Source organism: Miniopterus schreibersii, assembly GCF_964146895.1.
Source record: "Miniopterus schreibersii genome assembly, chromosome: 2".
In the NCBI taxonomy this organism is placed as follows: domain Eukaryota; kingdom Metazoa; phylum Chordata; class Mammalia; order Chiroptera; family Miniopteridae; genus Miniopterus; species Miniopterus schreibersii.
In genome coordinates, this window is record NC_138102.1 from 49,576,471 (window position 1) to 49,604,028 (window position 27,558).

Here is a 27,558-nt window from a genome sequence, read left to right on the forward strand (position 1 = left end):
CATATCTGGAGTACCTCAGCCAGTCTTTCCCAAAGGGTAGGTCTCCCCAAACTGGTTACACTGTATACAAATAGGTGCTATACCCAAAAAGAATACTAAACTGATTGGGAGACTCTGGGTTAAGTACCATAAAATGGGTACTTTTCTATAGGACTTCTCAGAGCTTCTGTTTACTAATGTGCATTGTGGCTAACCAAGGGGGATAGATAGTATGCAGCACTCACCAAATTTATTTGTCCAAATATTTCTTTTAATCTAGGAGGAATGCATGGGAATGGTGTTCCATGTAGCATACTTTGCCAAACATCTAATTTGCCCACTTTCAAATGCATGCAGTTCTTAAAAATGATCTGCAAAGTCTAGCACAGTGAACTTACCATACAAATATAAATATAACTGGGATGGCAGCAGGGTACAAAAATAAAACTTCAGTGTGAACTACCATCATAGAGTATTTCTGGAAAAATCTCAGAAAACAAGAATACTAAAGCTAGAAGAAGAAAAATGAACATAGCCTGTTTCTGCTGACAAGCCTATTTGTAGTTTTGTCTTTAGGCCGGAATGTTCCTACCAAAATTCAAGGGAGAAAAGAGCATTATTATTGCCCCCTCCTACCCTCACCTCCCACAGATTGCTTCGCCAGTTTTCAGGGAATGACATGAAATCCAGAGACGTCCCCACAGCTGTGAAAGTTGGGGGGAGCATGACAGTCCTGGAATTTTCATTCTTTTTGTAACAAAGCAGCTCCTGGGAATTGTGAGTGGGCATGGAGGGGAAACTCACCAGGGAAGAAATGTGGACACGGGGGCATCCTGTTGAGGTGGTACTTTACTCTGTAGGAGAGCAGTTGTAGCCCCAGAAAGACCCCTTCTCTCTAGGTCATGCTTAACAAGATTTCTTTTCCTCTAGGTCCAGATACATCCATGACCAAGTAGAATTCTCATTATATGGTTTATCTGGTATAAGAAAAATGCACAAAACTCTAGTTTGTCATAACTTTTAGGTTAACATAATAATTTGGAAAACTATATAATTAAAATGCTTAATAGAGCAATAGACCCTATTTATTTATTTATTTATTTATTTATTTATTTATTTATATCTATTTATTATTTTGTTTAACCTCTTTTAACAATTACAGCTATCTTATAATTCCTGGCCGCTTTCTTTCAATATTTTCTGTTTCTCACCTTCCCTTGATATCCCTGCTCATGCTTCCAGCCCCAAACACACAGCATTGATGACTTTATAACAAAAATCCCTAATATCTTCACTAATCTTGTTAATGCAAGAACACAAATAAATCCCCAATAAAAAAGTATAACATTTTGAAGTGCAAGTTGACTCAAAGAGAAAGAGAGAAATTCACTGAGGCATTTTCTGCTTTTTCAGAGAATAAAGACCCTATATTTTAGGACTCAGGTGCACTTACTTGGAGAAAATTTTTTCAATGGTTAGTTCTCTGAAAATCAAGCTGATACACATTTATGACTAAAAACACAGATAAAACAATGTCTGAAAATACACATTTTCCCCCCAAATTAAGTAAAATTTCATTTTAAATGTGATTGTATCAGTGGGTAAGTAATGCTCCAATATTGTGCTTGCTTGCATTTAAGCAGAAATGTTTAAGTTTCTGGATTTTATAACTAAATCAGATTATTGTTTTTATTTCTGCTTAACTAGTTGAATAGAAACAAAACTTTCTAGTTTGCTATTTGCTATAACAATGGAATAGTCCTTAAGTTACAATGAGCCTTGTGAGAATGGAGTAAGTACTATTTTTCCCCCTGTCATGAAGGTCAAGGAATAAAACTTTTAGATTTTCTTTGCACCAAATCCAGGATTCTATCTATCAATATATACTGCCACTTCAAAAGGTCTAATGCTTTTAAAGCCAGAAGCGTTTTGTGTATTCATCATTTCTCACCAAATATAAGAACTGCCACAGAAATGCCTCGCTCTTAAAATTCCACAGCAGAATTAAATAAGCTCAAGACTAAGCAGAAAATAAGAATACTGAAGCTAGAAGAAGAAAAATGAACATAGCTTAGCTTGTTTTTGCTGACAGGCCTGTTCGTAGTCTTCCCTTTAAACTAGAGTGTTCCTACACAGCTACATGCCTTCAGCCGTTGCACTGGAATCTCCAGCTTTGATCACTGGATTGTTGCACAGCTGAGCACATCTGCCCAGTCTGAACAGTGGGAGAAATACAAGCTCTCCTTCTCTCCAAACACCTGAGGTGGCTCACAGGCCGCTGTGACAAATACTCTGTAAGCTATAGCTCTTCTCCACCTCATCATTCCATGGCAGAGGGGAATCAAGTCAATTGTTAAGACACTTATTAAAATTAGCCTTCTGTTCCCCGACATCTAGGCTAAACATCTTGTTCAGAATTTTTCCATGCTATTGTCTCTCAAAACTCTGCATGTGGGACTAACCATGCAGATTTTTTAAAGACAATTCTTGCTGTCTTTATTCAAGATTCTTAAAGTATTTTATGAAGAATTCAGACTCAAAATGCTTAGGATATGGGTGGTAAGAGGAAAGCATAGAGTAGGAACAGTGCTCAGGCCTTAAGGGAGAGATATGCATGGTGGGAAAGTTACAGTGGATGGAGCAGTTGCTAAGGCTTGCACAGGTCATAGAAAGGTGGAACTATGTTTTGGGAACAAAAGTTCATTCCAAAGGAAACTTCCTTAAGAAGTAAAGATTTTTATAGCCAAGTCTTTCTGATAAAATCATCTTAGATTTCAGAGATGTCCAAGCAAATTCCAGATGTCTGAATCAAGCTTAAGAAACCAGTTTTCAAAAAAGGAACTAGTCAAGAAGAAAGAACTCTTTCTGAAAGATAAAACTTTCTAGGTGAATTAAGAATATTTGTTAATAAGTTAGCAATTTTACACAAAGCCTATTTGATGCCACCCTGCTAATACTCTTTGTGTCCAGAGCTTCTTAAAAAGCAAAGAAGGAAGATTTTATTAGATCCAATATATAAGTAGTTTCTATGGCTGTAGGGAAAGTGAAAATGCTTAGGCTCCCTCGCCACCTTCTCTGGCCAAGGCCCCAGTTATGTGAACATGATATAGCACAGTCATAACAGATGCCATGTTAATTGACTAATGTATGACCCATCGTTGGTTGAGAGTCACTATTATTGTCTTGGGGCCTATATGACTGGCCCGGGATTTTCAGAGGCGCAGTTCGTGGATTGTTCCCCCAGGGTGTGGTTTGTTCCCCTGGGTGGGTTTGTCCCCCAGGGGTAGTGTGTCTCCTGGGTATGCCCAGCTGGCCACCGCTGGGGGGATGGTTTGTTTCTCTGTACATGAGCCTGGCTGTCAGCTGAATAAAGTAAATGTCTCCTCCTCCTTCGGCCCCACTGTGTTCCTTCAGACTGTCCCCAGATCTAGAGGGAACCTCCTTGGCCCTGAGTGACCACTACACTTGGCGTAGTCCTTGGCACAATAATTGTCCTTAGACAATTTTACTATTATTATTATTATTATTATTATTAAGAAATAGCAACTTATTTTAATACAATTGCTTCCTACCATTCAGTGAAGATGCCTTTGGACTCATGATCCTTTTGAGCAGGCGAGGAAGCTGAGGTTCAATGAGATCAAATGATTTATCCTCAGAATCAAAATTGAGTCCTCAACTGGGCTGCGATAAACCACAGGTCCTTACTTACATGAAGTATTTATACTTCTTAAAGATTTTAAATAAAAATTTTTTTCTTCTCTCCACAATATTCATTAGTTCTAATCATATTATAGTCCCAATGTAGCTATTTTAAAGTGAAATTAAAAGGCAGCCTAGCTTTGGAGGGTAAGAGTTATTGAAAGAGGTGTCTGGAGAGCCATTTAAAAATTTCAAGTAAAAAAAAAAAAAGAGTGTGTGTGAGAGCTGTTCTTTTCCTTTTAAAAATTAAGAAATAAAATATAGAAATAGTCTAATTTACATTAATGATCTGCAATCTATGAAACAATTTTTAACCATTTTAAAGTGAAAGGCTGGTGATTATGTGGGTGAGTAGATGGCGATAATAACCATAAATCTTTGAGAGCCGTGGATGTGCTAGGTAATAGTATGTAAAAATGAGGTTGGCTAGGTTCCTGGCCTGAGAACTTTCATAAGGAAAGCCTAAGCCATTATTCTGAGACCTTGAGAGGGTGGAACTTACTATTTCTACCTGTCCTTACACTTGAAAGGTTGGCCTTTGTCTTCTTGATATACCAACCACCCCTGTGCATGGTGTGTGCAATGTAGCTAGGTCCCTAAATGCGTACTGGCCCTGCTCAATCTCCTTTTAGGGCAAAGGGTGGTTCAGGAAATGGAAATGCTGGGTGTGCCTGATAAAACCTCTGGAGAGCTGCTACTACCCTAGATAGACTCCCAAGGAGAATTCACTCTTCTTTTTGCAGGGGACAGGGAGTTCTTGTCTCCTGAGACATACCACAGAAGTATGGTGTGCTGAATCAGCTGTTAAAATTTGTTTTCCTTCCTACAGGAAAGAAATAGAGTAGAGAAATAAATAGTATTGCTCCTGGCACATAAAGGACTGAGAATGGAGGGCAGAGGAATAGGAGAGGGAGGTGGAGAAGGAGACATTTCTGAATCTTTCAGTGAGTAGAACAAACCTCAGATAATATACAGAGGGACCACCAGTGTCTACCAAATTATTCTGCTTAAGAGAAACAGAGGCAGTCGTGATACATGCAAATTGCAAAGGGAAATAGCGCTTGGAATTAGAGACCTGACTGAAAATAGAGTCTACTTGCTCTTTTTTCTAGTTCTAGATTCCTTATCATCATTGGGAAATAACCTCATGGCCATTCACTTGTAAAGCACAGTCAGAAACCAACTAATTTTAAACACATTCAGTGATACCTTCAAATATTCCATGAACAAGCTTTCAAGGAATTCCACTCCTGCCCCTGGACTTAGAACCCGTAAGTGCAATGAAAAGTATGCTTGATTGAGCTGCATTAAATAGCTTTGTTTCTAAACAATTTTAACATCTCAACTATAACTCCAAGTCTCTGAAGATAAATAGTTAATGGTCATTATGTGTGAATGTCATACTTTAAGGGAGGTCCTTGGCATGAATTTGGTTTTATCTGACAGGTCAATATAATGGGAAGAATTTCAACTTTCAGCTATATTTTTAAAGATAAAAATGGATTTTTAAAAATGTCTGCAGAGAATTGGTTCTAGCAGTTCCATCCATTGTGTGTTACAGATATTAGAGAAGGAGGCATGGCATGTACTCAGAGAGTTTTAGAGGAAATTACAATGCTACAAATGATCCCTGCACTTGAACCCTGAAAAATTCCACTTTGATTTAGCACCAGTGGAATTGTTAATAGAAACTTCTTTGCACATTGTGTATAAACAGCACAGCCCAGCCTGTATCAACTTTATGCTCCAATAAACAAGACAATAATGACAAATTATCAAAGCAGGCCTCAGATGTGACCCTCAATTGGGAGAGCAGCAATTTAATGAAGACAAAAGCTAGGTGAAAGCTGCTAATATCATTTACTGATAAACAGATTTTCTCGAGAGGATCCTAGCTGAATCCCCTAAGGACCCATAAACCTGCATAATTCCATTTAAAATATTGTGCAATTCACTAAATTAGTCTTTGAACATCCTTACTATCCAATTACGAAGCCCCAGCATGGACAGAATAATGAAATTTTTCAAACTGTGGAATGCATGTGGTCTTAACAAACTTATGACAAACACCAAAATTAGCTTTCAATTTTGAGGCCCATGTAGCTCCCTTTAATACCTCAAGTCAAGAGTGGCAACAATAAAACACTATTGCAGGGCTAAGCAGAACAGAAGAAAAATAAATCTCGACTTACTCAGAATTCTGAACACGATCTACCTTCAGGAAAAAAAATCATAAGAAGTTGAATGATGTTTTGCATTTGCAAGCTATTTGGTCGCTTAAAATCTAGTAAAAGCTTTACTGAATAAAGGGTACAAAATACCTCCTGGACAGTTCTATCTTCCAGGCAGGCAGAAAAAGGCAGGAGTCTGAGGAAGTGAAATTTATTTCTGTTCAAGCATTGCAAGCTACATTATTAAAGTCATTTGTCATGGTTTGAATATTTCTGCCTGATTCACCATTAAATTGGCCTTCTAATTACCAACTTTGTCATGAAAAGTGGTCTGGGTGTTTCATTCACCAGAAAACTTCAATTCTTTAATCATCACTGCTTCATGGATGTAAAAAGAAAGAAAGGAAAAAAAAAAACAAAACAAAAACAAAAACAATAAACCACATATTTTATTCTTCAATCTTAAAATAAATGTCAACATAGTTATGCTTAAATTATCACATAGCTATACATTTTTAAAATGTTGAGAAGTATTTAGAAAGGGAGTTGTCATTTCGCCTTTATGAAGGAACTTGCTAGCATTAACCTACCATCTGGTTGTATAACTCAGTTGCTGTTGGCCACATAAACTTTTGTTCTTATTATGGCTTCAGAACCAACAGGTACCAACTGGAATCATAATGTGCCAGGTGAGACATTTCTCCTACTTATATTTTCTAGCTTCTTGGTTTCTCAGTTGCTATACTGAATTTTATTCACAGAAAAAGATCTCGAAACCATGGCTTCTCTGAGTCGCCTAGTGAAGTTGTTGACAAGTTGTTTAATGCTCGCTCATATTTTTAGGTAGATAAGGGGATTGTGGCTGACGATCACATAGGCACGGTATCTTCCCTTCTATATTTATTTCTGTTGGCTATGATAATGGTACAACATGCACTCATATTTTAGACTATACACAGTATAGCTTCTGTTAGTGTTTGGGGGGAAGAAGACTAACCTACTAAGACTGTTAAGAGAAATCCAATAAAGACTTAGTAATACAACTGTACTTGTGAAACATTCATACAACAAAACAGAGACAGGCAAAAATGTTTTCACACAAAGCACCAAACTGTGAGGTATTTTACAATTTACAGATGAGAAAACTAAGGCACAAAGGGATTTTGCAAATTTTCCCCAAGGTCACACAGCTAAGAAGAACCAATCGGACCTTCTGGAGCCCCCGGATGCAACCATCTCTCTGTGTGCATGGAAATCACTTAGCACAATGCCCTGTGTGGGTGTGCATCATATCTCTTAACTAGTATATTTTTATGTTTCTACCATCATTCAAAAGTGTATACACTTTAGACATTTTCATTTTTAGGCATACATCAGTCCCAGAGGTTCAGTTCCATGCTAGTGCAATAAAGCAACTATCACAATAAAGCCAGTCACAATATTTTTTGGTTTCCCAGTGCATATAAAAGTTATGTTTACACTGTACTATAGTTGATTAAGTGTGTAATAGCATTTTGTCTAAACAATTATATATGTACATTCATTAAAAACATTTATTGCCAAATAATGCTAACCGTCATCTGAGCTTGTTGGAAAAATGGAGCTGATAGACTTACTTGATGCAGGGTTGCCATGAACCTTCAATTTGTGAAAAACGCAGTATCTGCTAAGCACAATAAAGTGAAGCCCAGCAAAATGAGGTATACTTGTAGAGAGCTCCATGTCTTAATTGCTACAAAGGCAATGACAATAAATCTGAAGAATTGGAAGATTGTATCATTGGGATTTTTATATTAGCATTTGATGATTACCTTTATAGGTGCCTTCTGTTATGCAAATGATCTTTGAGTATGGATTTTGCATTAACCTATATGAGTTATAAAAGTGAGTATACATCTGAATAAAGTTTATGAGTATTGGAAGCTTATTTTTTATGTATTCTTCTTATGTTTAATTACTAACCTTACTTGGAGGAAAATTATATCTGCTAATGAGAGGTTTACTCATAGCATAATTATCTCATAGCATCATGATAATCATATATATTTTCTGATTTATTTTTCAGATTGTATATAAATTAAATCACTGGTTTTATCATGTATTTTTTTTAATCCTTACCCTAAGATATTTTTAAAAAATTGATGTGAGAGAGAAAGGAAGAGAGAGAGAGAGAGAGAGGGAGAAAAACATCGACGTGAGAGAGAAACATCTATTGGTTGCCTCCCGTATATGCCCCAACTGGGGATCAAACCCAAAACCTAGGTTGCACTCTGGCCAGGAATGGAGCCAGCAACCTTTTGGTGTACGGGGATGACTCTCCAACTGATGAGCCGCCTGGCCAGGGCCATCATGTTTTTTGACATGGAACCAAAATGGAGAAATTTGATTAAGAATGTTGAATGTCATAAAATTTGAAATTAGATAATCTACCTTTAAAAAAATAACTTGAACACCTTTGAGAATAAAAGAGTTGCTACTAATAATTATGCCAAAGCAATAGGGCTAAACCAAGACTGTTGTAAACAAAGTAGGATATTTTTCACCCTAGTATTAGAATGTTTATATTCTGAGTTTTTTTCTTGTCTTATTCTCTACTTTTTCTGAATTATAACCTGTAGTAGTTTTCTAAAAAAGGTTGATGGTAGATAAAATTTTTGAAGTCCTGGTATATCTAAATATATATTCTACTCCCACACACAGTTGAGAAAGTTGGTAGTATAATGTTTTAGTTCTAGAGTCATTTTTTTCTTAGAATTTTGCAAGCAATTTTTCCACTTTTTCTAGTTTTCAATCTTGCTTTTGAGAAATCTGGTGCCATTCTGATTCTATGTCCTTTTTATGTGATTGTTGCCTCGTCTTTTGGTGTTTTTTTTTTCATCTCTTTTCTTTTATCACCTTCCTTCCTTCCTTCCTTCCTTCCTTCCTTCCTTCCTTCCTTCCTTCCTTCCTTCCTTCCTTCCTCCCTCCCTCCCTCCCTCCCTCCCTCCCTCCCTCCCTCTCTCCCTCCCTCCCTCTCTCCCCTCTCTCTCCCTCCCTCTCTCCTTTTCTTCCTTCCTTCTTTGAAGTGCTTAAGATTTTATGTTAATCTTCAATGTTGTAAAAATTCATGATGATGTGCCTTGATTTGGTATTTTATTTTATTTAGTGGACTGAGTACTTACAATATCCTATAACCTGGAGACAAATACCCTCCATTCTGAGTGTTTTTCTTCTGTTACTTTTTAGATAATTTCCTTCGCTCCATTCCTCCTATTCTCCCAAGATCTTTTATTAATAAAACATTGTATCTTCTCAATGACTCATTTCTTCGTATTCTTTCATTTTCCACTTCTTTGTCTTTTTTATATATATTCGGGGAAATTTTCTTGTCTTTATCAACCTTTCTATTAAATTGATATTTTGACTATCCTATTCTTAATTCTTTCCTGTTCTTTATTATTTTCTATAGCACCTTGTTTTTGTCTTATGAACGTATCTTTTCTTGACTCTCTAAGGATATTATTTTTATTTATTATTTTTTTAAATATATCTTTATTGATTTCAGAGAGGGGAAAGGAGAGGGAGAGAGAGACAGAAACATCAATGATGAGAGAGTCATTGATCGAGCCCACAACCCGGGCATGTGCCCTGACCGGGAATAGAACCCCGATCGCCTGGATCCTAGGCCGATGCTCAACCGCTGAGCCACGCCCGGCCGGGCAGGATATTATTTTTAAAGTTTCTCTTGCACTCTGCATTTTCTGTCTGCTCTGAATTCCTTTGTTTGTGTGATTATTTTTATATCCTTTTTCATATTGGAAGCTTTTCTCAAACACCTGGAGATCCCTTGCTGACTGTTTATGAGTGAGGCACTAAAAAGCAAATTGGAAGCTCCATGTGTATGAAGGAATTTTCCATTTAAGGACTTCACTTAAGTGGGCTGATCAGAAAGTGAGAAGACAGTTTCATCAGATCTCTAAACCTCAGTTCAGTTTCCCCAGAGAAGACTCCTTGTATTCCTGCTTTTTTCTTAATGCTCACCTAGGGATCTTTTTCCCCATTGTTTTTCAGAGAGAATGGAAGAGTGAGAGAGAGAAAGAGAGAGAGAGACACACACACACAGATGCTTGTCTTCCAAAGCACCCTGACCGGGTGCAACTGAGTTACGTGCCCTTGGCTGGAATCAAACTTGGGGCCCTTCAGTCTGAGGGCCGGTGCTCTAGCCACAGAGCGAAACTGGTTAGGGCTGTTCCTGCTTTTGAGCTGGTGGCAAGCATCCTATGCGCCTGCTTTCTCTTAATTAAGTCATTCTGTTTCAGCTCCACATCTTCACCCTGACCAATTTTGTGTCTTTTTTTTTTAACATTTATTGGCCTGAGTACTTACAATATCCTATAACCTGGAGACAAATGTCCTCAGGAGACATTCTGCTCAGTTTTCAATGACTGTACATAGATTTTTAGTCTACCCATGTCTTTTTGACTTTGCATCCATCAGACACCTGATGTCTCCAAGTGCGGAACCTCTCAGGACCAAACAGCTCACCTGCATTGCTATTTCACCTGTCAGCATTTATGTCCTAATTTCCTCTACTCTGCTAAATTTGTTAATACCTTTCCATCAGCTTTCTCTCTTTCAAAAATCTAATGAAAGCTACATTTTTACAATTTCAGCCTCAGTGGAACTCGCATATGCTCTAAAAATCAGTCTTGGTCTGATTATTAAATTCAGGTGATAACAAAATGGTTATCTGCTGATTCCCACATCTCAGCAATTCTTTTAGAGGCTACTGAAAATCTAGAGATCAGGCGAAAATCCAGATCAGAGATCTAAAGCCAAAGAATTCTTCTAACTTCACAAGACCCCTGCTGAAGTATCAAAGCAGGCAGCCTTCAGCAAATAGGGGGGTGCTGATCTTAAATCAGAAAAGGAATTGGAAAGGAAGTGGTGAGTTTGCAGAGAAAAAAAAATAAGTGAAACGGAGACCTGCAGTGTTAGCAGTTGACATTAAAAAAAAATTTAAATGATGAGCTTGTGGTTTTAATATCACAACTTTATTCAACCCTCTGAATCTTTTTATCATACCTAAAGAATTGTTCATTCATCTTTCAGGAATACATTAGAGCAAGAGAGTTTCCCCATCGGCAAAGCATTATACATATTTGCAAATGTCTTACATAATGATGCGAATGCTATGCATAGGGATGTTTTGATGAAAGGTAGAAACAATGAAACAATTTCCATTCTTTTTCATTAGCTATCATACCCCCAAGTAAAGGGAGTTTTCTTTGTTGTTTATGCTTTTTCAAACGTTAAAAAGGCGGGTTTTTGGAATTCATGGTACTGGCAGTGAATAGGAAAGCTGGTTGTTACGTGATGGAAAATATTTGTTTCTTAATTCAGATATTTCATCCCGCACTAATATTTCTGGTCATTTCTAATAACATTTAAAATACCTGCTTATTCAGGAAATAAAACCAATTTATTTTAATTGGGATTCCAAAGTATTTTCAACATATCATAGAGTAAAAAATCTATAAATTCCAGCTGCAGGTACAAAATACATTGTCTTTTTATTTAGCGTGTTATGGTCAAATGAGGTTTAAAATTTTACTTTTGCAGCAGAAGTTTAAATACTGTGACTTATATTAAATTACTTAAATATCAAGACTTAGTTGTTAATGTAAAAAAAGAAAAAAAAGTCTCAACAGTTTAGTGTCGTTTTATATCTACATAAGAATTCCCCTTTCATTATGCACCTGCAACTGGCAGAATATTATGGCCATTGTTTAATTTGTGCTCTGTTTTTACAAATGGCACTTGTACAGGCCTCTTGGGGCTGCTGTTAGAAGCCAGGCCCCTCTCTTTCCCTTGTGTCAATTCTTTTGTGCACCTTTATAATTAGCCACTTAACAAATTGAGGGAAATGAACCTTTAGATGCAAAGTATATCCTGAAGTTAAGTCAATCATATGACAGGCAAAACCCATACATGAAAATCTCCTTAACTCAATTGTTGAGTTGCCTCAAGGGTTAAGAGGCATCGTACTAGTAATAGTCTGAAAGAGAAAGCTTAGAAGGGATGTTTTTGATGGTTCACTATCCAAATGCCTGTTCGTCTGTCCAAGAAACAGCACACCCTAGAAAAGCACACATTTCAAAGCTATTTCTTTTTAAATCTTTTGTTTTGCAGGAGAAAATGTCAAAAGTCTGACTTTGAAAGAAAGAAGATCCTCAGGCTTCAGATTTACAGATTAAACGTAAAGCAAAGCAAAGCAAAAAAATAAAGAAAGAAAAAAGAAAGATAAAAAAGAAAAAGCTTATATCTTTGGGGATGAAATATTAAAGTATAGAAAATAACATCATGTGTATCAAGGTATTAATTAATTTGTTTTCAGAATCTGTAATAGGAATGTAAGAGCAGGGTGCTATCATTACCAACTCTTCCCTTTTTTTATTACTAATTAGACTTCTAAATGTGAGTGTAAATGCACCTCAGAGAGTATGAATTAAAAGTTGCATATGCATAAGAGATCATTTCAAATTCATCTTCCAACAAAAACTTCAACTTGATATTTTCTCATGTTCCTACTTATACCACATTAACATAGACTTTAGTACTTAATTTCTAAATTCCATTGTGATCATTCTATCAAGGTATTTACTTTTGGGAACTGTCTGATAACTTAATCCCCAGTTCAACAGCCAACAGTCAAATAATATCCATTTAATGTATCCTATTATCATCAGTGATTCTTTTTCAAGTTAAACACATATTGCCTCTAATGTATACAATGAAATTTACCTAGTTTAGTGGCATATCCAAATAAAAAATATATGTGCTATCTTTTACACAGAGCTGGTGAGGTATAAATGTTTATATTTAATGAGGGTTTAGAATGTTAAAATAAGAACATAAGAAGTTTTAAGATGCTGTAACATATTAATATATGAGAATCCTTTATATCTTGAGAGTAATAAAATGGAGCCAGTAACATTCTGTCATGGTCAGTGAGATAAAATATGACAGGCTTCACTTTACATAAGCTCAAAGTGTTACTGTAAATTAAAATGTTGGTTTTATTATAATATATATCCCAAATATTTTAAGTAAAGTCTTATAGCAACTTGCCATTGGTTTTAAAGACTATTACATTTGTTGTAAAGTCTATTGTATTAGTGGTTAACAATACTGCTCATATAAGGCCATGTCTATACAAGATTTGTTAACTCATCCATGCCAATAATTTTTTAGCTTCATTGAGGTATAATTGAGACATAAAAATTGTATATATTTAAGGTGCACACGTTGGTGTTTTGATATTCACATATACTGTGAGTAATCAGCACAATCAAGCTAATTAACACAGCTACCACCTTGCATACACTTGTTCCCTCTTATCTGCGGAGAATATGTTCCAAGACCCTCAGTGGATGCCTGAAAACACAGATAGTACCAAATTCTATATATACTATGTTTTTTCTGTACATAAATTAGGCACAGTAAGAGATTAACAATAACTAATATTAAATTGAACAATTATAACAATATTCTGTAATAAAAATTATGTGAATGGTCTCCTCTCTTAAAATACCTTATGGTAGTGTATTCACCTTTTCACTTAAAGAAAGCACTTTAGGGCTTCTCTGTGTCATATCTGAATTGCCAGCATCACTACTCTTGCACTTTGTAGCCACTGTTAAGTAAAATAAGGGTTACTTGAACACAAGCACTGCAAGACCCGAACAGTCGGTCTGCTAATCAAGATAGGTACTAAGTGGCCAATGGGCAGGGAGCATACACAGTGTGGATTTGCTGGACAAAAGGATGACTCATGCCTTGAGTGGAACGTAGTAGAAAGGCACAAGATTTCATCACTACTCAGAAGAGCCTGGAATTTAAAACTTATGAATTGTTTATTTCTGGAATTTTTCATTTACTATTTTTGGATGGCAGTTGACCACGGGTAACTAAAACTGCAGAGAGCAAAATCACAGACGTAGGGGGGTGACTACTGTACTTACAATTTTCTTATTTTGTGTGTGCGGTGAGAACACTTAAGATCTATCCTCTTAGCAAATTTCAAGTATATAATACAGTATTGTGAACTATGGTCACCGTGCTGTACATTAGATAATCAGACCTTATTCATCTTGTATAACTGATATATTATTCCCTTTGATAAACATTTCCCAATTTCTCCCTCCCTCAGCCCCTAGCAACCACCATTCTACTCTCTGCTTCTATGAATTTGACTATTTTACATTCCACATGTAAGTAAGTTCATACAGAACTTGTCTGTGTCTGGCTTATTTCACTTAGCATAATGTCCTCTAGGTTCAACCATGTTGTTGCAAATGACAGGATTTCTTCCTTTTTTAAGGCTGAATAATATTCCATTGTATATGTATACCACATTTTCTTTATCCTTTCATCTGTCAACAGACATTTAAGTTGTTTCCATATCTTGGCTATTGTGAATAAAGTTGCAATAAAAAATGCAACTCAATAGCAAAACACCAAAAAACAACAACACCCCACCTTATTAAAATGATCACAAATGAAGACATAAATGGCCAACAGCTATATAAAAAGGTGCTCAACATCACTAATCATCAGGGAAATGTAAATCAAACACTGAAATCAGATACACCCCATACCTGTTAGAATGGCTGTCATAAGAAAGATACATGATAACAAATGTGGAGAAAAGGAAACCCTTGTGCACTTTTGATGTCAAGGTAAATTAGCCACTATGGAAAACAGAATGGAGGTTCCTCAAGAATTAAAAATAGAACTACCTTCTGATCCAGCAATCTCACTTCTGGGCAGCTATCCAAATGAAATGAAATCAGGGTCTTGAAGAGATAGCTTCACTCCCATGCCCACCTTTTTAAATGATGGAGAAGTGAGAGCCAATCTTTATTATGCGACTGACAGTGTGCCAAGCACTGTTCTAGGCACTTTACATATATTAATATAATCCTCATTGCAAATCTTTGAGATAAATAACTTTTTCATCTCCACTCTACAGATGAAGAAACAAAGAGCAGTGAGGATAATAAGGTCCCATTGCGGGAAGTGGCAGAACTGGGGTGTGAACCTAATTTCCTGGCTTGAATCTGTGCTCTTCACCACCAGGCTGTGGTGATTTGTTTCCCTGACTTATTAACTGTCTAGCTCTACGGAACAAACTGACTAGGTTTTTAGTATCACATAACTAGCTCAAGAAAACCGTCTAGCAGTTCTCCTTGGTTAGAGGTATGCTAACCTATCAGAAGGCCTTCTTTCCCAAATTGTTGATGGATTTAGAGACCTACTATTCAAGGCTGAAGTCAGCTAGTATTAAAGTGACCATATAATTTATTGCATCAGTGGGACATTTAAAGAAATTAGATGTTATTAATAATTACATACTTGAACAACTGGCAAAACCTGGACCGTCCCAGGCAGATCTGGGCATACTGTTGACCTAGTAAAATGCCTCAAAGCCTGATGCTCAACCTCTTACGGTTCAGACAGAAAAATAGCTACAATTCTTGCCAATTCTCTCCATGCCTTTAGGAAATGAGAGCAAATAATGTATGCCGATGGAGTCACCTCTTTGGCCTTCTACTTTGTACATTGGAACCTCATTTTAAAATCAGATTGAGAGTCTTAGATAAGCCTATCTTTTTGAAATTGCCCAAATGAGCCAAGACTCTAGCCTACTCTCAGTTCCAGCCAAGAGGCTAACCAAGTCGCAGCCTCTCAGATTGCTAATGGGAAAACAGCTAAATATCTTTGCAGGTAAGGAACCCAGTGGGGGTTAGTGTTTCAGTCAATTAATGCCTTCTGCTATCTCCTTACCACCCCCACCATCCGCCCCTTCTGGTGATAGCCTTGGACAGCTGCCTTAGTCCTTGATGTCATCATAGTCACAAGATAATAAAGAATAATACTAAGCAGCATTCCCCTCAATTTATTGAAATTGCTTATGACTGAGCACAATGCATGCTACATAGTAGGTGCTTAATCCAGATTGCTGATTGAATGAATGAATGAATGAATGAATGAACAAATGAACATGGAAAAAGACTATTGCCTCCTTGGCATTTTTAGTAGTAGTAACATATATTAAACTGCTAATGGGATTACAGGTAGCATTTTCACAGCCCTTCATGTTTTAGGGAATAGGTTATAAAATATTCTAACTGAAAGTCAAGTTGCCTATAAAAAATAGAAAATCCACAATCTTTGTGCCTGAATGGCCTATTAGAATAGATTAATTTTGGTGGTATAGCTGCTCAGACACCTCTAATTTGATGATAATGTTCCTCGTGTTCAAAATGTTGTTCCAACTTTGATGGCTGGAACTGGGAAAAGTGCAATTTTGTAAACATATGAGCCTGCCTACAGTGTTTCCACCTTCTCACTTGTGTTGGTTCTTTCCCGTTTAGGATGTCCTGGGCCCCACTCTGTCTGTCTAAGACCTGCCTTTTCTTGGAAGTCGGGCCAAGTTTAACTTCTTTTGTGATGGATTCTTCTACCACCACAATCCATGGTGAACTCTTGTCCACCTGAATCCTGTAACACATTCTGTCTCTTCCATTGTAAAAGACACAGTATGTGCAGCTTGAATTGGTGGGCACACATTTGTTTACATAATAAATTATATATAATGTTTTTACAAAGAAGAGGGTATGTCTGTTTTTGTCCCTACTTACTGACATATATTTTATGTGTTGCAGAAATAATTCTCAGGTTTGCTTTTACTGTAACATACTATTAAGTAGCAAAATATGGGGGGAGAAGAATTTTAGCCCTCACCTGCTTCTAACTATGAGAAGCTATGCATAGCTACCCAAAAGAACTTGTTAATTCTAAATGCCCAAATAGGCTTAGATCAGTAACAAAAGTATTAATAAAAGGTGTGGGGACTTAAGTGTTATAATTTTCTTATCAATCATAGTATGTGATTGCTTGGTTTATAGTGAACGCTAGATTTATAAAGCATCTTTCTATTAATGAGTGACTGGACAGGTGCATTATATATGTAAATATATAAATGCAATTGTGCATAGCAGTTCAGGGCAGTGTATGTGTGGTTAAGCAGAATAATAGGGACAGTAGGTGCTATAGGAGTTCACGTAAGGGATCACTATAAATTTTAAAGTTCTTTCCTGGCACTAAAGCAACCCCTGAGAATATAGCCACTTTCTTCAAAATCCCACTTAATGATATGGGGATGAGTTATTTTATATTGATTATAGTGCAGTAAATACAGCCCTAATGTTCTGAAAGAGTTAAAGCACCCTTATATGATATATCAAAATGCAAGTGAAAATAACCTGTTATGTTTTCCCCTGGGTTCTCCAGCTCTACTAAGTAAGAAGGGTAAACTTAGTCACAAAATTGCTTCCACAAAGGCCATAAGGGGAGGTTTTCTAAGTCCTGGGTCAGTGTTTTCTTCTTCTGTATGTTACTTAATAAATATACATTTTTGATGGCTGAGTTACGCAGAGGACATTAGCAGGAGGGTGAACCTCCATGTTTCCCCTCCCTGGTCCTCTGATAACTGTGCCTAACTGGCAATAGCAGAACTTAAAAGAATATGATGATAGTGAGTGTTATTACAGTTTTTCTGGATCATCTCCACAGCACTGTTCACATATAGGAACTCATAACCATTTGCCGGTGCTGCTAATGAAGAATTCATATTCAGAAGAAAAGTGATTCGGTAAGGCAAGAGTGAAAAGCATTTTCTCTAATTTTTCTGAATGATGCTGCCGGGGGCAGCGAGAAAGCACTCCATCGGGCGCAGAGAAACAGCCTCTTGATTTCACAGGGAACACAGGGTGCAGGTGTGCTGGTCAATCGAGCTGATGCAAATGAGGAAGGAATCCAAAGAATTTCATGTCCAAGGGAAAACCAGGATGCAGGGATGTGTTACATCTTTTAAAAACATTATGCCTATATAACAATTTTACAAATTCTTTTGTCAGTTTTACATATCATTCTTCCCAGTGACAAGCTGCGATTTTAAGCATATTGTTTTTAACTACATGATCATGATGAATAGAAACAAATTAGACATATTACTATATGTAGCAGGCAGTATTGACCTATTCTAAAATGCATTATCAGACCAATTTTAAAACAGAAGAATCAAAGTCATTGATTGGTGGCTGTGAGAATGTTGCTTCCATCAATAATTAAGTGTATTTTGAACTCTCTGTATGCAGTATAGTGAACCTAACTGAAGTCACATAAGCATGATTTTTGATGCAGCAAAGTAGAAAGAAAATGTTCTAAAGGGCAAATTTTTAAAGCCACATTACTCCATTCAAATAAAGCTCAAAGTTCTTTTTTACATTAGCATAAGGCATCTTTCCATTTTTCTAAAATGATTTGTAAAGTAGGTTATTTTCACTTTGAGAAAAATGTATTTGTGGTGAGGCAGGGTCTTAGGGAGTCATCACGGTGAGGCCATCAGAGTTGATCAGGCCCAAACATACCACAGCTGGCTCTGTGCAGGGAGGGCTCTGTACCAGCAGGGCAAGCAAGGGATAAATGGCCCCCATCCTAGAGCCACACAACTCGGTCTGTTCCAGATTCTGCCAGAAGCCTGATCTCAGCAGGGTGGAGCTGCCAGGAGTTGGGAGGATGGGGTTAGTGGATGTCCCCTGTGGGGAAGGTGCTGGTAGGGCTTGGGGAAGGTGGGGAGAGTGGGGCCCATCCCAGATTCACACAACTCCATCAGTCCTGATTCTGCCTAGACCTCAGCAGGGTGGAGCCACGAGGAGTCAGGAGGGTGGGATGGCTGCAAGCCCTGAGAGGGGGGCTAGAGGATCCCCCATGAGGGGGAGGCGCCAGTCAGGTTCTCGGGAAAGGGGGATGGAATGGTCCCCAAACCAAAACCACACAACTCAGACACTGACACTCCCAGTCTGCCCGCTCTACACCCTGGCCCAGGCAGCTGACTCCACAGCACCCCCAAAGCTCCACACAGGGTGGTAGGACAGGGAGTGCAGAGGGTGGGCTATTGCATCCCACTAGTCTGATGCCTTTGGAGGGGCGTACTCCACCCAAGAAAGACGGCACAAGCTCCACAGGGTGGCGTCCGCCATACGGGAGAATGACTCATCGCAGTTACCCTTCCAGATGTCCTCTCAGCTCTCTCCTTAGAGGCACAAACCCCAGGCTCGCCTTGCAGGACTCTACTCTGTGCCCTGCCCCTTTCAGTGGGAGCTCAGAGCGAGTGGCTGAGAGTGGGATTTTATGTGTTGGCCTTTTGAGAGTGTGCCATGTCTCTAGCAGACCCCTGTCCCTCCCCAGCTGACGGAGTTCCTGCTGATTTTCACAGCCAAAGGTTATGTGGGCGCCTCCTCCCATCTCTGGTGCTCTGGGCTGGGGACTCAGCTGCTGCCTGTGGGAGTGGGGCCAGCCCTTTATGCGTCTCCTCTCTTCCTACCAGTCTCGTGTGGTTTCTTTTGAAAATACTTGGTTATAAGATCCCTCTTCAGCTAGTCTTCGTTGGTTATTCAGGCTGATTGCTCTCTGTCTTAGTCATAATTCCAGTTTGGTCCTGGGAGCAGGTGAGTGCAGCTTTCACCTACTCTGTTGCCATCTTGGATCTCACCCAACATGAGTTTTTAAGAACAATAATAAATAACGAAAACCAATTATAGGTCACCGAAATTTTAAGACTAAAAATTTGAGTGATGATTTTGGCAGCCTTTACAAGAATAATTACTTTATTCTAGGTTTTCTATAAAATATGCTAAATAAGTACATTTATTGTTTCTAATGTTTTCAGTTACAATACTGACATATTATGGTATGTGTACCTTAATTTCCTTATAATTCTCAAATTACTATTGCTTACAAGTAATTATGCAAATTTACTTTAATTTTGGTTCATCATTTCATTTGGCTGAAACCAACTGAAGGGAAAATCAAGACACTTCTACTTGTAGGTGGTCAGTTTTTTATCCACTGGGACACAAAATAGTCACAAGGTAGACTGAGAAATGAAATCAAACCTCACAGGAATTGCATTTTAACATTTAGGAAGTTCTTCTCTAATGAAGATTCACTGATTATTGTCACTGATGCCTTGCTTCACACTTGCCCCCCATACCGTTTTCATGGTTGAGAGAAGCTCATTTTTCTTAAGCAGATTTTGGGGTCCCCTGAGCACACAGCAACACAATTGACACACTAGTCTATTTGCTGATCTCTTAAAGCTCTGCATACTGATGGAAGTCATCCAAACTATTCTTCTCCACCCCTCACTAAACAGCATAATAATAAATGAATATTTAAAGTAGCAGCAAATATATTCACTGGAAACAAATAGGTTTCATTTAGAACAAGTGCACACAGGTTAATTAACAAGAAGGAGCTGCTGTGGTGAGACAAGGCTCCCTGATGCGGTTTGGGCAGGTGCCGTTAAGGGCCAATTGAGCTCCATAGGATAATTATCAAGTACCAGTGTGCTCTCTTGTTGGTTAACAAAGAGCCGCCCACAATTTGCCTAAACCTATAAACCATCACCTGTGATCCTCAACAGCAATTAAGTGACAAACACTCCTCATTGGAGACTTGGGAAAACAAAAGAGACATGATCGTATTTAAGGAGCCAGACGGATATTTTTGAATATCAACATGGACGAGCAGTTTTTCAATAACAGAGCATTAGACAGAAACATATTTGGTACTATATGAGAGAGGAAATACCATGGTATTTAAAAAACACTTAAATGAGAGTATTGAATAATTGAAGCAGTGGATATTTGACTAGCTTTCGGTCCTAAGATCTTGGGCTGTTGGCTCACTGAATGGAATGTGGATACCTCATTCATCTCCTTATTGCACTGTTGAGTCACTGTTTTCATAGTAGTCTAACTACCCACCCACACTTGAGGAGGGGCTATGAAGAACATGGTGGCTGTTCCCTCTCAGAAGGAGGGTGAAAGGCGAACTGATATGCAGCTGTTTCTCTGGGGCTTGAGTTACTAATTAGTTCTACAGAAAAAAAATTAGCTTATTACTGGAAATGATATATCAGCACAAAAAAGTACTTTTAGATCTAGAGATCTCCTTCTATCACAAACTAATTGATCTAGAAGTTTTAAGGATGTAACATTTACAATGCTCTGTAAGCACAGCTATAGTTCCAGGAGCTATAAACCTTACAAAGGCACGGTTGAGTTAGTTCAATTAATTGTCTGGTTGGAAGAATCTCCAAAACTTGCGGAAGCTCTTGTTTTTATAGTTAAAAATCTTCTGGGCATTTAGTTGCCTACATTAAGCACTGTTGTCTAACTGGTTTGCATAATTGCTAGAGCTAAAAGGCTATTCCACAACATTAAAAAATATAATTATAAATGTATGAGATTCCCTCAGTCAGAAGGTACTTATTTTTTCCCCCCTCAATACCAAAATAACAGCGTTTGCAAATGTTTTCATTAACCATGAGGAAGCCACTGCTCAGTGTGTTCTACTACAGGATTAGGTCAACAACTCTCTAGACAGAACAAAACCAACCCAGGGCGAAACAGGCAGGCCCGCTTAATTAAGCACCCAAGAGTATGAAAAGCACTCAGAAAACTACAGTGGACTCGACCCCTGCTTTGTACTTCACCAGGTTTCCCTACACCTTTGTCACTTTCCTCTGGATTTATTATTTTTTTATGAATTATTTAAAAGTGGCCATTTCACATGTACAATTAGTTTTCAAAGAAGAGGCAAAAGAAGAAAATAATCACAAGTTAAACAGCTTGAGAAAAGCTCCAGTTTTGGCAGAGCGTTAAAGGCCTGTCCCTGGTGGTGGCTCTCCAAATCCCCTTTTGTTTTAAGTCCTCAGATTCAACCTACATAGCAGCCCAAACCCCTATTTCCAACGGGGAAGACATGCAAATATCAGAGAGTTGCTTTTCTAGGTTTGCTGCCTGTCTTTCTTTTATGTACCTGGATGGGAATTAATGGTCATAATTTCAATGAGAGGGAAAAAATAGCTTACAGAGAATGGGGCATTTTTCATTATCATTAAGGAGCAACAAACTATGGAAAAATGGAAATACTCCTAACATTAACCACTTGCAGAAATGAAAATTCTTAACGGTTGTTTTATCCTAATTATCCTTTCCCCATCAGCACATGGTGCTCAGTTCTGTCTTGGCAGGGAATGGCTTCTAAAAATCATGCTATCCTGACCTCTTATTTTTTACCAGAGACTCGTTCAGTTGGAATAGACAGCAAGATATCATCAAATTCACCCTTCTGCCCTCAGGTATGGCTACACTCTGCTGGAACTCATACTGTAATATAATGCAATATAAAGTGTTCATCTACCAGACTGAAAACTTTTCCAGGGTAGGAGCCAAGACCTAGTCATTTGTTATTCTCAGAGCCTGGCATAATCCCCAAAATATCTGTACAAGAAAGGATTAAAATCTTCAACGTGCAAAATATATTTTCCTTGAAAAAAATCTTTGGGGGAAAAAGGACTTTAAAATTCACTCACCAACTCTTTCTGCTCATTTTGATGTTTGATGATACCTCCTCTGGGAATATTCTATGTAGCTAAACAAACAGCAGTTTCTACTTCACTGTTATCAGCCCAGTGGAAGAATTACCTTGAAAATCAAATTTTCTAAAATATATGCGGACTCAATAGCGCCATTTATATTTAATATTGAGAAGAAGTCATTAATCTCTTATACAGGTTAAAAGTAAACTGCTAAAATACATGACTAGGAAGAGTTGTATATGATATAACATTAGAGCTATTTAAGATAATAAATTTGCATTTATCGAAGAGCTACAATTTGCCAGGTCCTCAATAAAAGATGTTTACTAAAACTCTGACAACAATATTACAAAGTAAGTTTTGTCACCCCCAACTGACAAATGTGGAGGCTGACACCCCGGGAGGCCAGATGGCATTCCCAAAGTCATGCAGCAAGGAAGAAGAGGGGAGCAGAGGGGCCAGGGTACTGAGGCTGCCCCCGATGCCCCCTGTCTGACTCTAGGTCTGGATCACTGTGATTACAGGATTGTATTCAAGAGCAGATTCTTCTAAAATGAGGTGTATGGGAACTAAAAGGGGTTAAGATTATGCCCAATTAGGGGAAATTAGTAGCGACCTCAAGGAGGAGTCGGTATATGAATTGGGCCTTGGTGAAGGTTAGATTCGTCCATGCTGAGTTGGAGTGGGTGTGAGAGTGAGAGAGAAGATTTTTCTAGGTGGAGAACACAGCATGGATGAAATCATACATGGATATAAGGACACGTGAGCAAGCTGTTTTTTCACTGAAGTATAAGGAATATGAATGGCAAACTGGTTTCAGGTTAGTGAGAGCTTTAAATGACAGAGCAGCCTGAGCACAAGACAGACATAGTGTTAAGAGGAGTCTGGGCTGTCATGCGTGGGATGGACCAGAGAGGAGGTCAGGCAGATCAGAAAACTTTTGCTAATAGTCCAGGGAGGAAGGAAGGCAATGGGCCTGGTGAAAGGTACTAGCAGTGGAAATGCACAGAAATTATGGAAGTCAATTTTTAAAAATAGCTAATTGGATGGAATGTAAAGAAGGTAAGATAAGAGGGGGAAGGAAGATAGTAGCTCAAGTGTTCTAATTATTAAAAAAACCCAAGACATTATTTGATTTATTTAATTCATTCCAAGATCTATAACTACTCCCCCACTTCAAATCAAGTCCTTCATTTGCTTTTCTACTTTTAGTCTCTCTTTCCTGAAGTAACTGAGGCCCAAGGAATTTAAATTCCTTGCCAGGGCATGTGTTAGCAGCTAAGAGTGAACAGAAAAAGTGAAGAGGAACCAATGTGTTATTATCTGCATTTTACACTCAAAGCAACTGAGCCTTAGAGAAACTTGCCTGAACTTGTGTAGCTGGAGAGTAGCAGCTTAAGGGTTGAAATTCAAATTTTGACTCCAAAGCGTATGGGCCTTATCTATTAGAGAAATCTATTATTTCTCTAATTACCAAATACATTTTTCTAGAGCAGCCCCTCTATTCTCATCCCTTCCTGTCTGTTGTCTTTCCTCAGTGTCTTCTGAGAGCTCCTAACCAAATGTTGTAGATACAGTAGGTACTTTGATTAAATGACACATTATGTCCCTCAAGAAAATCTAAACTGCCTTGAGTATTTTGCCCCTGCTGACCCTTACAATAAAAATATACTTTAAAAATAATGATAATATGTGAATTTATACAGTGGAAATTATATTCTATACAAGATAGCTTTCAAACACCATGAAATAAAATACCTTAGTACTTAGAAATAGAGGCCATTAACCTAATTAGTGTACTAAGTATGAAATATAAATGATCATAATATATTGTGAAAAATAATTGAAAATAATGGCTAACTACATTTCAGAATTATACAAACGGTACATTTATTTTATCTGATAAATGTTAAGATGACATGAATATTGTTAAGTAAATGGATTAGAAAGATGGGTTCAGGAAATCCTATTATTTCAACATTACCTGCTAGAACTGGGCATGAAGCTTTGAGTGTAGTTTAAATCGGCTGCTTTGGACTTGGCTAAGGAAAAGTAAAGTTTGCCTTACATTGCACTGTAGTTTATTTCAAGTGCTTTCTTCTGCTGCTAGCTTAATAACAACTGCAGGCTTGGGAGTTCCAGGGAGAGGTTAAGAAGCGCAAATAAATACAGGGCAGACCAAATACAACTTACGGTGGTCTTTAAATGTGGCTCGAGTTCAAATGTAAAAAACAAAAAGAAAAAAGCTACAGAGAGCACAGAAAAAAGACACTGTAAGAACAGAAATCATACTTTTTATCTTTTTTTTTTTTTTGGTCATGTGTGCCTCAAACTAGCACAGCATCTGACCTAAACAGTTATTTGGTGAGGAAACAGTCAATAAATAAATAAAGGAATTACAAAGGGAGGCTGAGCAGAAAGGATCCTTCCAATATACAGATTTAAGCATGATCCTTCAGTGGCTCCCCATCATCAAGTAACAGAATTCAAATCCTAGAGTGGGGCAAACAGGGTCTGACCCAGCAGTCAGACCCCCCGCCTTTGAGCTGGTGGCCAACAACAGCAGGCTTTCTAGAGACCCTGTAACAAACTACACACCCCTAAATATCTCCAATCTCCCTCCAACTCTGGGCTGTCTAGTACACTTCTGTTCCTTCAAGACTCCTTGAAATCATCGGTGTTATTTTCTCCCTCTTTTAACCACTATTTTTGCACTTACGGAACACAGTTTACTAGAATTCTCTGCGTGTGTCTTAGACTGGGAGCTGAGTTTGACTCTTCTCTGGATACTCAGCAATTCATAGTCTACTGCAAATGGGACACCAGAAAAGATCTTTGAATGAACAAGTGAGCAAGTTGTGGAAAGAAAAGAGAAAGTGTGAAGCTCAAATGGGAAAGGAAGCTGATTTGCAGCTGGGTGTGCACAGGGTAGCCGAAAAGGCAGTTTCCAAATTCCGTCTTCAGTGTCTGAGGTTCAGTGTACCTGAGACTAAAACAACTTGCTTTTCAGTTAAAAAGAATTAGAGCTACCTGTTATTTGGGCCTATAAAAAAGGAAAAGAAAAAGGAAATTTTTGTCAACTTTACTGATTTAAAAATTTTTTTCTTTGAAAATGTCAGATATGTAGAAAGGCTTTGAGAGTAATACAGAGGTTCTCACATGCACAACTCTCCATATATTAGCATTTACCACTTTTTCACTGAATACTTTGAGAGCAAATTGCAGAAATTTAGCACCTTTGCCTGTAAGTACTTCAGTTTGTGTTTCCTAAAAGAGAATTTCTCTGTTAATTATACTTGAGTACAATTAGCAAAATCAGGAGGCTAACACTGAGACAATACTATTATCTAATTTATAGATCTTTATTCAGATTTTGCAAATTGACTTAACATCTTTTATAAGAAAGAAAATTCGAAAAGTGCTTCATTCGAGTCACTGTATCTGTATAGTCTCCTTTAATCTGGGGCCATGTTTGAGTCTTTGTATTTCTTGACACTGACTTTTTTCTTTTTTTTTTTTTTTAGAGTGCAAGTCAATTATCTTATAGAACGTCCTCCATGTTGGGTTGGTCTGTTTCATCATAAATTTAGATTCAGGCTTTGTGCTTTTTGCAAGAATATCACAAAAGTGACTATTTATTTATTCTTTATTTAGAATATCATAAATTCTTCTCAGTGCTTCATGTCAGGAAGCGCAAGTTATGTTTGTGTGTTTGCTGGTGATGTTTCTTTTGAACACTTCGTTAGTGGAGATTTGCGACGTTTGTCCCCTTTCAAGTTCCTACTTTACCCTCTTTAATGAATAACTATTTTGTAGAGAGATACTATGAGATTATATAAATAATCCTCCTCACTACTTTTAGTGTCCATTAATGATACTTCCCTGAATCAGTTATGATGGTGGTGGTTGACAAATGCTGATGTTCTAATTTCATGATTTTTTCCATCTATATTAGTTGCCTTTTTACTGTAAGGAAAAGCTTTTCCTTCTCAGCCATTTGTTTATGTATTTATATTAGCATAAACTTCTAGGGATTTTACCCTATTCAGTAAGTCACAGACTTCTACTCTCATTTATTTTGATGGTCAATGGGTTCCAGATTTGGCTGATGGGAGCTACTCAAACTGACTCCTGAGTTTCACTGGTTTTTGATCTGTTTTCAAGTAGCTCTCTGTGTCATGCATTTAATCTCATACTTTTTTTTTTTAATTTATCTTTATTGTTGAGAGTATTACAGGTGTCCCATTTTTTCCCCCCAATTGACCCCCTCCACTTCGCTCCCACCCCTTCCCCAGGCCTTCACCCCGTTATTAACTGTGTCCATGGGTTATGCTTATATGCATATAACTTCTTTGGTTAACCTCTTCCCACCCTCCACCCCCCTTCCCTCTTTCCTCTGAAATATGATCATCTGTTGCATGCTTTAATGTCTCTGGATCTATTTAGTTCATCAGATTCTTTTGTTCATTAGCTTCTTGTTAAAGAAGACCCTTCAACTTTTCCTGTAGTGCTGGTCTGGTGGTGATGAACTCCTTTAGCTTTTTCTTATCTGTGAAGCTCTTTATTTGACCTTCAGTTCTAAATGACAGCTTTGCTGGGTAGAGCAATCTTGGTTGTAGTTCCATGTTCTTCATCACTTTGACTATTTCTTGCCACTCCCTTCTGGCCTGCAAGGTTTCTGTTGAGAAATCAGCTGACAGTCCTATGGGTGCTCCCTTGTAGGTAACTAATTGCTTTTCTCTTGCTGCTTTTAAGATTCTCTCTTTGTCTTTAAGCTTTGGCATTTTAATTATGATGTGTCTTGCTGTGGGCCTCTTTGGATTCCTCTTGTTTGGGCCTCTTTGGGACCCTCTGTGCTTCCTGGACTTGTAAGTCTATTTCTTTCCCCAGGTAGGGGAAGTTTTCTGTAATTATTTTTTCAAATAAGTTTTCAATTTCTTGGTCTCTTTCTTCCCCTTCTAGTACCCCAATAATATGAATGTTTGGGCCTCTTAAAGTTGTCCCAGAGGCTCCTTATACTATTTTCATATTTCTGGATTTTTTTTTTCTTTTTTGCTCTTCTGGTTGGGTGTTTTTTGTTTTCTCATGTTCCAAATTGCTGATTTGATTCTCAGTGTCCTCTACTGTTGATTCCATGTAGATTATTCTTCATTTCAGTTCCTGTTGCCTTCATTTCAAATTGGTACTTTATTATGTTATCGATTTTCTCAG